At 48.0% G+C, this 9,840-nt stretch overlaps 1 protein-coding gene across 11 annotated transcripts in view; it reads left to right on the top strand.

The window, feature by feature from the left end:
• The first annotated feature begins 312 nt into the window (after window positions 1-312).
• Window positions 313-9,840, top strand: part of TJAP1 (tight junction associated protein 1) — a 51,801-nt gene continuing 42,273 nt past the window's right edge. For 4 of the 11 annotated variants that reach the window (XM_050951688.1, XM_050951689.1, XM_050951678.1 and 1 more), the window contains exon 1: window positions 313-1,747. The gene's annotated coding sequence lies outside the window, so the exon portion shown is untranslated. Of the gene's footprint in view, window positions 1,748-2,643; window positions 2,695-5,475; window positions 5,494-7,199; window positions 7,282-9,840 lie in introns of those variants that run through there. The other 7 variants (XM_050951682.1, XM_050951681.1, XM_050951680.1 and 4 more) reach the window with 5 other exon arrangements.

Raw genomic sequence — 9,840 nt, 5'->3', positions numbered from 1 at the left:
TACACGGGGCATTTCCCGGCCCCTGCACCCCGTTACGCGGTGACTCCGGGGTAGCCGCCCCGTGGGCAGCGGCCGCTCCTGCTCTGCTCTAACCACGCCAGCACAGCGCTTCAAGGGGCGTCTACACAGCAGCCCAACCCGCCCACCGGCAGCGAGACTCGCGCAAGCTCCGTGCCCTGCCCCCCTCCCCGCCGTGGCCATGGTGATCTACCACGCGCCTCTCTCCCTCCGCCGTGCGTGACCCCGCCCCCTCCCGATGACGCACCTACGGCGCTGCGTGGGGATTCCGCCGGATTACCCAGCGTACCCCGCGGCAAGATGGTGGCCTAAGCCGAGCGCGCGAGGCTGGGCCGTGCGGGGGCAAAGTTTGGGGCGGGCCCGAGACAGACCCGAACCGGGTCAGAACCGGCTGTAAAGTCCCCGGGAGTCCGGGAGGAGCGGAACCCGACTGGTTCCGAGCCAGACCGGGACCCCGGGGGGTTGAGGGAAACCCAGCCAGGTCAGAACCGAGCCCGGGGCCCGAGCGCTCAGGTCCGAGTTGGGTCAGAACCGCTCTGGGATAGGGCCCAGCCTGGTCAGGTCAGAGCTCCGCCAGCGCAAGGAGCGCCCCGACTGGATCAGAACCGAACCGGGACCCGCGAGAAAGGGAGGAGTTCGGCTCTGCCCCCAGCTTGTCGCCCTCGGGCTAAAGGGGAGGGAAAGAGGCAGAACTAGCTGTAAAGTCACATTGGTGTTGGGGGACTGGGCCCAACCGGATCAGAACAGAACGGGGAGACGTGAGCCCAGGGAGAAAAACTGTATCAGAGCCAGACAGTCACCCTTGGGCTGCAGGGGTCAGGCCAGACCAGAACTAAATTGGGGGCAGAAGAGGTGCATGGGTCAGGAACTGAGCCCTGGAAGGGAAGACAGTAGAACTGAGTCAGTTTAAACCCAGTTGAGTCTGGAAATCGAGGAAGACTGATCCCAGAACTGAACTGGGTCTGCTTGTGGGCGAGAGCTCTAAACAAAGTTTGAACAGAACCAGATCCTTATGGAGTGAAAGCAGGGGAGCTATGTGTGTTTAGGGGTGAGACAGCGATAGCCACAACAAGAGGGCTTTTGAATTGGAAACGAAGTGAAGCAAATCTGAGACAGTTTGTGTGATCAAGACCCAAACTATGTTGAAGAAGTCAGAGTAGGGGAGAGGGAACAACACTGTATCTGTGCCAAAGCTGGTTGGGGAGGAGAGAGGATCCTTTACCAACCTAGAGACCCTTCCTGGCACCAGGCATCATGCAAGAGACTTTCTGCAAGGAAGTTAGTGAATCTGAACAGATCCCAAGAACAAGGAAAGTTTAGAGAACAGCAGAGCTGAACAAATGATACTGAACCACATATGGCTCTGGTCTAGAGCATGAGTGGGAGACAATTGAGTATGAAAGAAGTGAAAGGTTGAACACTGGCACTGGGATTTGTAAATGGAAGAGGGGAAAAATTATTTCCAACCGAAATTGCATTAATCGGCAAAAGAGTGAGTGAGTGAGCTGTGAATTTCTCTGAGCTGGGAATGGACTAGGTCTGAGAGAGGCAAGCTGGAGTGAGCCCACTGAAAAGACAGCCCGGCAAAACTGATCCTTGCCTGACAGAGCTTCTCAAAGCTGCAGATCTGTATTTTACAGAATCAGAATCAGTCCAGAGACAGAGCTGATGTAAAGGGTCTGCACAGGAGGACGAAGTGAATCCCTTGGATATAAACAGCAGAGAGCAGGTAAGGAAGCCAGCAATGAGGTGATGCTACATCAGACCACACTCTGAGTTTCAATATTTGAATTCCTGAAATCCTAGAGTGCAAATGTGCGAGACGCATACCTAGCAAATGGTCCATCTGTAGGTCCTGCATGCTAGGGCATCCTCCTTGTCATATTAGGTCTATGTTATGTAAAGCGGGCCCAAGGTGAGATGGTAGGTGGAGAGATGGTAACTGCAGGGTGCTAATAAGAGAGATGAGGAGTTTCTTGTAGAATTCAAGAGCAGCCACTAGGCAGACAAGCTTAACTTGAACCAGGGCAGTACTAGTGGTCTTTGTGCCCCATGAAATGTGCACTTTAAAGCCCCCTTTTTCAGTACTGAAGAAGCTGTGGGTACAGCTCCTGAAATGAGTCGATGTGGACTGGGTCCAGGGAGCGCTGGAGCTATCCTTACCTAACTAAAAAAAAGTTTTACCCTGTTGGACTGCACAGACAGATCCTCAGGATCTCTTGAATACCTGATCTGAGCTTAAAATGTGGATCAGCCTAGCAAGTCATACCAGGGCTTTGGAGCGGAGCCTGGAGCTGGAGCGTGGAGCAGCAGGTTTTTGCCTGGAGTTGGAGCAGAGCTGGATCACAACTCCAAAGCCCTGATTCACACCCCTGAGCACCGTAGTTGAGCCACCCTAATCCCCAGTGTAGATGGAGCTAGATTAATGGAAAAACTCCTCCTGTCAGTGCAGGAAGTGTCTACACTATGGCGCTGCAGTGGCATAGCTGCAGCTATGGTGCTGTAGCAGCTGTAATGCAGATATGGCCTCTTGTGAGAATTGTGATATCTCATATTAGGTAACTTCAGTAATTCCCTAATCTGCTGGGTAATTCCTTCCAGTAAATCTTTGCATCTATGTTTTAGGTGATCCCCTAATGCCAAGGCAAGTGCACGTCTGAGCTTGCGTGCAGCGGGGTAAGGAATGTGTGGAGATCAAGTTGAGAGGATGGGGCTGTTCAGTATTTGTGTAGTTTTTTGACTTGTGCTGCCCTTCCTCACTCCCTTTCCCCTTGAGTCACTTTCAATGTAAACTTCCTTTCTGTTTCTGTCACTCAGTCTGTACAGAAAGTTTTAGGTACCTGTACCTAAACAGTGTTCTGTGCATGCCAGATTAAGAGTGTACGGTCAGCATTTAATCTCACTGGTGTAACCTGCAGTATCAGGAGTCTCTTCTCTGCTTTTAGCTCTCTTTATAGGCAGCCATGTGGCTCATATAATATATTGGGAACACACTCGGGGTTGCCAAATGTGACCTATAGAGTTCCACAATGCAGCCTGTGGCTACCTTCATTTTTAATATCATCGAGCCACTTAGGTGATCAAGAAGGGATGTTTCTGCTGGGACCTGTTGCCTCTGTATCAAAGATGCATTGCAGTCTTCTACATACTGTGCTGAGTAGTTGTGACTCTCTGCTAGTTGCTTTTTCTTTTTTCCAGATTCAAACCCTGAATTATTATCTTTTTCCTGTCTTCCTAAATGGCACCTGCGTGGCACAGAGTGTAAAAGGGCCCAGGAGTTTGGGAAGGGTGTGCTTCTCACTGAGGATCCGCCCCTTGTGTTCAGAGTGGGCAGGGCCAGTGCAGGGAAGTTTCGCACCCTAGGCAAAACTTCCACCTTGCGCCACCCCTCCCCCAGCTAACCCCCCCTACACCTGGGGAGCCCCCCCTTGCAGCAGCTAACCCCCCTTGCAAGCTCCCCCTCCATGGAGCTAACCTGGCCTGGGGAGCCCCCCGCTCTGCAGCAGCTAGCCCCTCCCCCCTCTGTGGCAGCTAACCCTGCCCGCTGAGCCCCTCTGCCCCCCCCCCCCACTTAAGCTAACTCTGCCTCCTTCCACGGCAGCTAATACCGCCTGGGGAGCCCACCCCAGGTCTCCTCCACTGAGCATGCCGCTGCTGCTCTAATTTTCCTCCCCTCCCAGGCTCGTGGCACCTATTGGAGGAGACTTAGAGCGGGGCTGTGTGCTCAGTGGAGGAGGTAGAATGGAAGTGATCTGGGGCGGGGAGCGGGTCCCCTGTGTGCCCTCCTCCCACCCCCCCGTTACTGCGGGTGACCTTCTCTGTGCCCTAGCTCACCTCCACTCCACCTCCTCGCCTGAGCGGGCTTCTAGGCACCCTCAACCACTAGGCACCTTAGGCGGCCGCCTAGTTTGCCTAATTGGTTGCACCAGCCCTGAGGGTGGGTAACTGATGCACTGCACTTTGGCATGATGGATACTATCCACTGGAGAGTATGTGGTATCAGGAGCTGCATGTAATATAGGATTGTGGCAGTTGGCCTTCCTTGCCTTATGGGTGCTTTAAACGGTTGAGTAAAGACAATCAGCTCAGTAATGGCAGAATAAATGGGATCGACTAAATCCATGATTGTGCTTTACTCAGTAGCCCTAACTAGCAGTTCCCATGCTTCATAATTTGTGCAAGATGAGATTATTACACACACTGGAGGCTTCTTGCATCCCTCCTTTTGCCCCCACAAACTCCTTGTGTGCCCCTTCCTGTCCCCTCTATTTTGGGGACTCCCTGCAAAGCTCCCAACCCCTTCTTCAAGCTTGGGCCCATTAGTGTCCCACATTTTCTCCTTACCCCCACAGCCGGGGTTTTGTGTTCCCCTCCATTTCCTCATGTGCCATGATCTCCGAGTATCCCCTCAAGCCACTGTTTCTGTATGCCCCCCATTCTCATGTGCCTCCTGTGCCAGGGGCTCTATGCCCCTGTTCCCCTCTCCCCATACTGGGGTTCACCAGTCTCTCTCTACCTTGTGTTCTTTGTGCCCCATTCCTCCCTTCCCCATATCAGGGACCTCAATTTCCTCCCCAAACCAGGAGCTCTGTGAGCACTCCCATTTCCCCTTCCCCTACACCATTCTTCTTTCTGTCTGTGAGATGTAATTTTGAGTGTTAACAGGTTAAACTCTACAGGGAGGATAGGCAAATATGAAATGGGCGTATTGTCATTATGTCTTAATGCTTGCTATCAACCAGTAGTTTGATCTGTAGACAGTTGCAGAGATGCTTGAAGCTGTGGCTCTGTTAGTCTGATGGCTGGGGCTTCATGGGTCCCCCATTTGGTTTTCCGATTTTCTCCAGAATCAATAGGATTCTGGCCATTGATACCTAGAACATTCCTTGAAGTGTTGGAGTTGATCAGATGCAGTGTTCAAAAGTTACTGCATTACAGACAGACAGAAATGTTGCTGAGTTGAGTGTAAGGCCTTCACAAGCTCGGCCAGAGACTCCTCTATTCAAAGTAAACTTGGTGCTTGAGAGCCCTGGAGACTGACATTATGTATCATGAGGTGCAGCCTGGGTAGCAGCAGATGGGCTTCTCATCCTGCTAATATGCCTCACTCATTTTTAGAGAAAAGGCATTTCAAGTTGTTGTGGGGACTCCATTTATTTCCACACTTCAAACGTTGCTGCATGGGACAATTCTGTAGGGCAGGGTCACAGCCAATCCACAAATTGCTTCCTCAGCAGCAGAGGCCTAGCGCTGTCAGTAGTGTGTGTGATGAGAATTGCCTAATCTGGTCAAGTTCCCTCTGCCATTGCTGCTTCTGCTGTACTGTATGCAAGAGACCCACAGGCACAGTCAGTTCTTAGATGGAGTTGGGGGTGAAGCGAAGGGAGAATGCCAACCACAAGAAGGGGGACATACCTTGTATTCCTGTTGGCAGGACTGAGGCTGGAATTGTCTCAAGGGGGCAGATATGTTAATGTTAGTGGCTCCCAGCCCCCATCTCCTCATTTGAAAGTTTTGTGGATTCTGCACTTCAAATAAAAATTAAGATGCCTGAATAGGACAGTTCAGGCTGTCATGGTCACACTTTTGATCCTTGGCCTCTACTCAGACTATTTGCAAGGCTTCAGTTAGTGCCAAATATGTTGTGGATACCTCTTCACTAAGGATAGGAGTGAACTGAACCTTCTCCCAGACTGATATCATCCAGGGACCAGTAAAGCTGTGAATGTAGTTTTCTGCCAACTTGGCCAGTCCCCCAGAGGTGAAATCATCTGTCCTCTTTCTCTAGGGTGACCAGATATCCCAATTTTATAGGGACAGTCCCGCTTTTTGTATCTTTTTCTTATATAGGCTCCTATTACCCCCCACCCCGTCCCGATTTTTCACACTTGCTGTCTGTTCAACCTATCTTTCTCTGAGCCAGTCCGCCTGCATAAAGTCTGCTATTTTATCCAAGACAGATCTGTAACTTCATTGGAGGAATGTTACTTTTCTTAGGTGAAGTATCTTTACAGACTATTTTGAGAGGAAGGATGATCTTGTGGTCAGGGCACTGGCCTGGGACACAGGAGAACTGTGTTCTGGTTTTGGTTCTGCACAGATTTATTGTGTGAACTTGTGAGAGTCACTGCCTCCTTTCCTCAGCTACATATAGGGCTAATACTACTCCACCTCACTGGGGAGTTGAGCACCTCCATTAGTGCCTGTGAGGTGCTCAGATACTTTGGAGATGAACATCATAGAAATACCTACAAATAAATAAATACATTAAGATGTGACTTGCCTGATGCTCAGAATGAAGGAGGAACTTGTGTGGTCCACTATCCTGCATTCTCTGCGGAGTGGTGGGCCCTATTTTACGGCAATTTCAAGTTACACCCATGTTCTATTTAAAGGAAGAGGGCATTCTAAGAAACCCCCTAGCCTCTGTGATCTGTATGTTTGTTTCCACTGTTCACATGCTCTCTTGTATGGCTGTGTCTTTACACATGACTCAAATTTCCTCTTCTTCTTTCTACCCCTTCCTTTTGTTTAGACTTGGAAACTATTCTCTTGTTTGCCAGCATGGCAGTGTACTGTCTTATTGCTAATGTGATAACACGATACACTCTGGAGTGTCCTACTGGAAGTTACGCTTAGTGGATCACTAAGGTTTTCCAAACTGCTCTGAAGGCATAGCCCCAGAGGGGTGTGAGTCCCATAATGCCAGGGTGGGAATGAAGAGTTACTTGGAATGCTTTATTCACATCACTTGCATCAGCTCTGTATTCCTGGCCCTGCCCAGTGCTAGGTGTTGAGTCCTGGAAGGCTCCATATTGAGAATTTAAAGTGCTTGACTGTATTTTTCAGTTAAATGGAGAGAAATTCAATGAAACTGATAGGCAACAAATTTCATACTGGTTTAAAAAATACTTTCACACAATGCATAATTGATCTGTGAAACTCACTACCACATAATAGCATTAGGGCTAAGAGATTACCAGGATTCAGAATGGATCTGACATTTAAATGAATGAGAAGGTCCAGAGATTTACTTTTATTATAATAAAATATGTATTTTAAATGAGAATATCACCCTTGTGCTGCAGCACATAAACCAACTGTAATGACTGAGGCTTAGGAGGAGGAAGAAGGTTATTCCATAACTGCCCACTATGATTTTCTTGCATCATCTTCTGAAGCATCTAGTACTGGGCAGTGTCAGAAGCAACGTCCTCAACCAAATGGACCCCATGTCTGATCCAGCCTGGCAGTTCCTCAGAGGTAAGTACATCTTTGCCCTGTCACATTGCCTGTTAAATCTTCCTCTTTATGATCATCACCCTTAAAGATCACTCTTTGTGGTCCTAACATTTGAGGGTATTAGAAGGTTGTGGAGGGAATCTTGGGGATTTAGTGCAGTCTCTAGCAGCTAATTTTCTCTTATCCATGAATGGGTCCTCCCTAGACTATGGGTATGGCCTCCTTACTCTTGATGGTTAGGGAACACCATCACTCTGTTTCTTTCAGCTGCTGCTAGAAGGAAAAGGAATGTGTGGAGTTTGGCCCCTCCACGTTGCAAGCTTACAGTGGACTTTAGTCTGAGAGGTTCTGGAAGCCTTGCTGGCTGGGGGCTGGAATTCCTCTAAGGACATTCTAGTGAAATCTGATATGCTTTTATGCCAGCTAAAGCCTTCTTGCTCTGCAAGGCGTTTCCATTGTCCCATTATCCACCTCCATCTGTGTGGAGGACCTAAAGGTGGTTGTGTGCTGCTTGTTCACGTGGTCTTGCTGACTGAATTGGACAGGAGGGATGGGCTGATAAGGCAAGATGTCCTGGTAAGTGGCTGTGGTGGGGAAGTGTGTGTGTGAGAGCATTTGGTAGCAGTGTATGTCTGAGTATGGCAGAAACAGTTACAAAGGCTGTGGAAAAATGGGAGGATTTCCAGAGCTGAGGATGGATTCTAGGTCTGAGATCTGTGCACTCAACTCCCATGGATTTCACTGCGTACTATGCATGCATTCTAGGGCAAAATTAGCCATTTATGTGTAACCGTGTGCAGTGAACAAACGGCTAGTGATTTGCCCAGCTAGTTCTGAGCAATTGTCTGTGTCATCCTGAGTGAATAATGTTGAGAAGTGAAATGATGCAGAGTCAGATAGTAGGACTTCCTGCAGGGCTCAGACTGTCTTGCCATGGGTTCCTGCACTGGGGTCCGATCTGTGGCTTCTTCACTTCATTCATAGTATGGAACTTTGTTTGTGCTGGTGGAGGAGGCAGCTCGGTGCTATGCATTGATATAACAACTTCAAATGCCCAAGGGTCAGCATTCCAATGTTTAACTATGCTTATAGTTAGAGCTGTGGTTCGCACAGCAACAGCGTCTTGGGCCAGGTTCTGTCTTGTTATAATTTATCTATGAAATGAAGTTGACTGACAGTGCTGCAGAAACCACAATTATGAAATTTCCAATTGTTGTACATGTAAAATCTCAGCCCTAATGTAGCATTAATGTAACTTACTGAATTTTCTTTAAAGTCAAAAGAAGAGAAGGGGAATTGCTTATGTCTTTTGGGGCATTGTACCTGGACGTGTATAAAACCTTAGGCAAACTTGACTCTGTGGCATTTGTTTCTGGTGAAGATCAAATGTTTTTCCAAGTTAATTAGACTAGAATCATAGAAATGTAGGGCTGGAAATGACCTCTAGAGGTCATCGAGTCCAACCCCTTGTGCTGAGGCAGGACAGCATATAGTTAGACCATCCCTGACAGGTGCATGGAAGCTTTTAAGAACAGGTTAGACTACGATAGGGATTCTACAACTTCCCTTGAAAGCCTCATTCCAGTGCTTGTTTATCCATATAGTTTGAATGTATTTCCTAATATCTAACCCAAATCTCCCTTGCTTCAGACTAAGCCTGTTACTTCTTGACCTACCTTCAATGGACATGAAGAACAATTGATCACTGTCCTCTTTATAACAGCCCTTAACATATTTGACAACTGTTCTCAAGTGGTCCCCCCTACACCTCTCCCCCCTTACTCCCCCCCATCTTTTCTGAAGACTAAACATGCCCAGTTTTGTTAATCTTTCCTCATAAGTCAGGTTTTCTAAACCTTTTATTGTTTCTATAGCTCTCTTCTGGACTCTCTCCAATTTGTCCACATCTTCTTAAAGTGAAATGCCCAAAACGGGACAGTACAGGGGTTGACACTAGTGCCAAGCAGAGTAGGACAGTTACCTCTCATGTCTTATATATACCAATCTATTAACACACCCCAGAATATTAGCCTTTTTCGCAACTGCATCACATGGCTGGCTCATACTTAATTTGTGATCCAGTATAACTCAGCAGTACTGCCTAGCCTGTTATTCCCAATTTTATATTTTTTCGCTTGATTTTTTCCTTCCTAAGTATAGTTCTTTTCATTTATCTCTATTGAATTTCAGCTTGTTGATTTCAGACCAATTCTCCAATTTGTCAAGGTCGTTTGAATTCTGATCCTGTCTTTCCAAGAGTTTGCAGCCCCTTTGGCTTGGTGTCTTCTGCAGATTTTTTAAGCATATTCTGTATTGCATTATCCAAGTCATTCATTAAAATATTGAATAGTACCAGATCCAGGGCAAACCCTGCAAGACCCCAGGTGATGCATCCCCCCCACTTTGCCAGTGAACCTTTGATAATTACTGTGAGTGTGGTCTTTCAGTTATGCACCCCACCTTATAGTAATTTTATCTAGACCCGTTTTTCTAGTTTGCTTATGAGACTGTCATGTTGGGACTGTGTCAAAAACCTTACTAAAAGAAAGATATATCACGTCTATTGCTTCCCCCTCTTCC

Source organism: Gopherus flavomarginatus, chromosome 4 (genome assembly GCF_025201925.1).
Source record: "Gopherus flavomarginatus isolate rGopFla2 chromosome 4, rGopFla2.mat.asm, whole genome shotgun sequence".
Lineage (NCBI taxonomy): Eukaryota > Metazoa > Chordata > Testudines > Testudinidae > Gopherus > Gopherus flavomarginatus.
The sequence above is the reverse complement of the archived record's forward strand: the minus strand, read 5'-3'. Positions and strand labels throughout refer to the sequence as shown.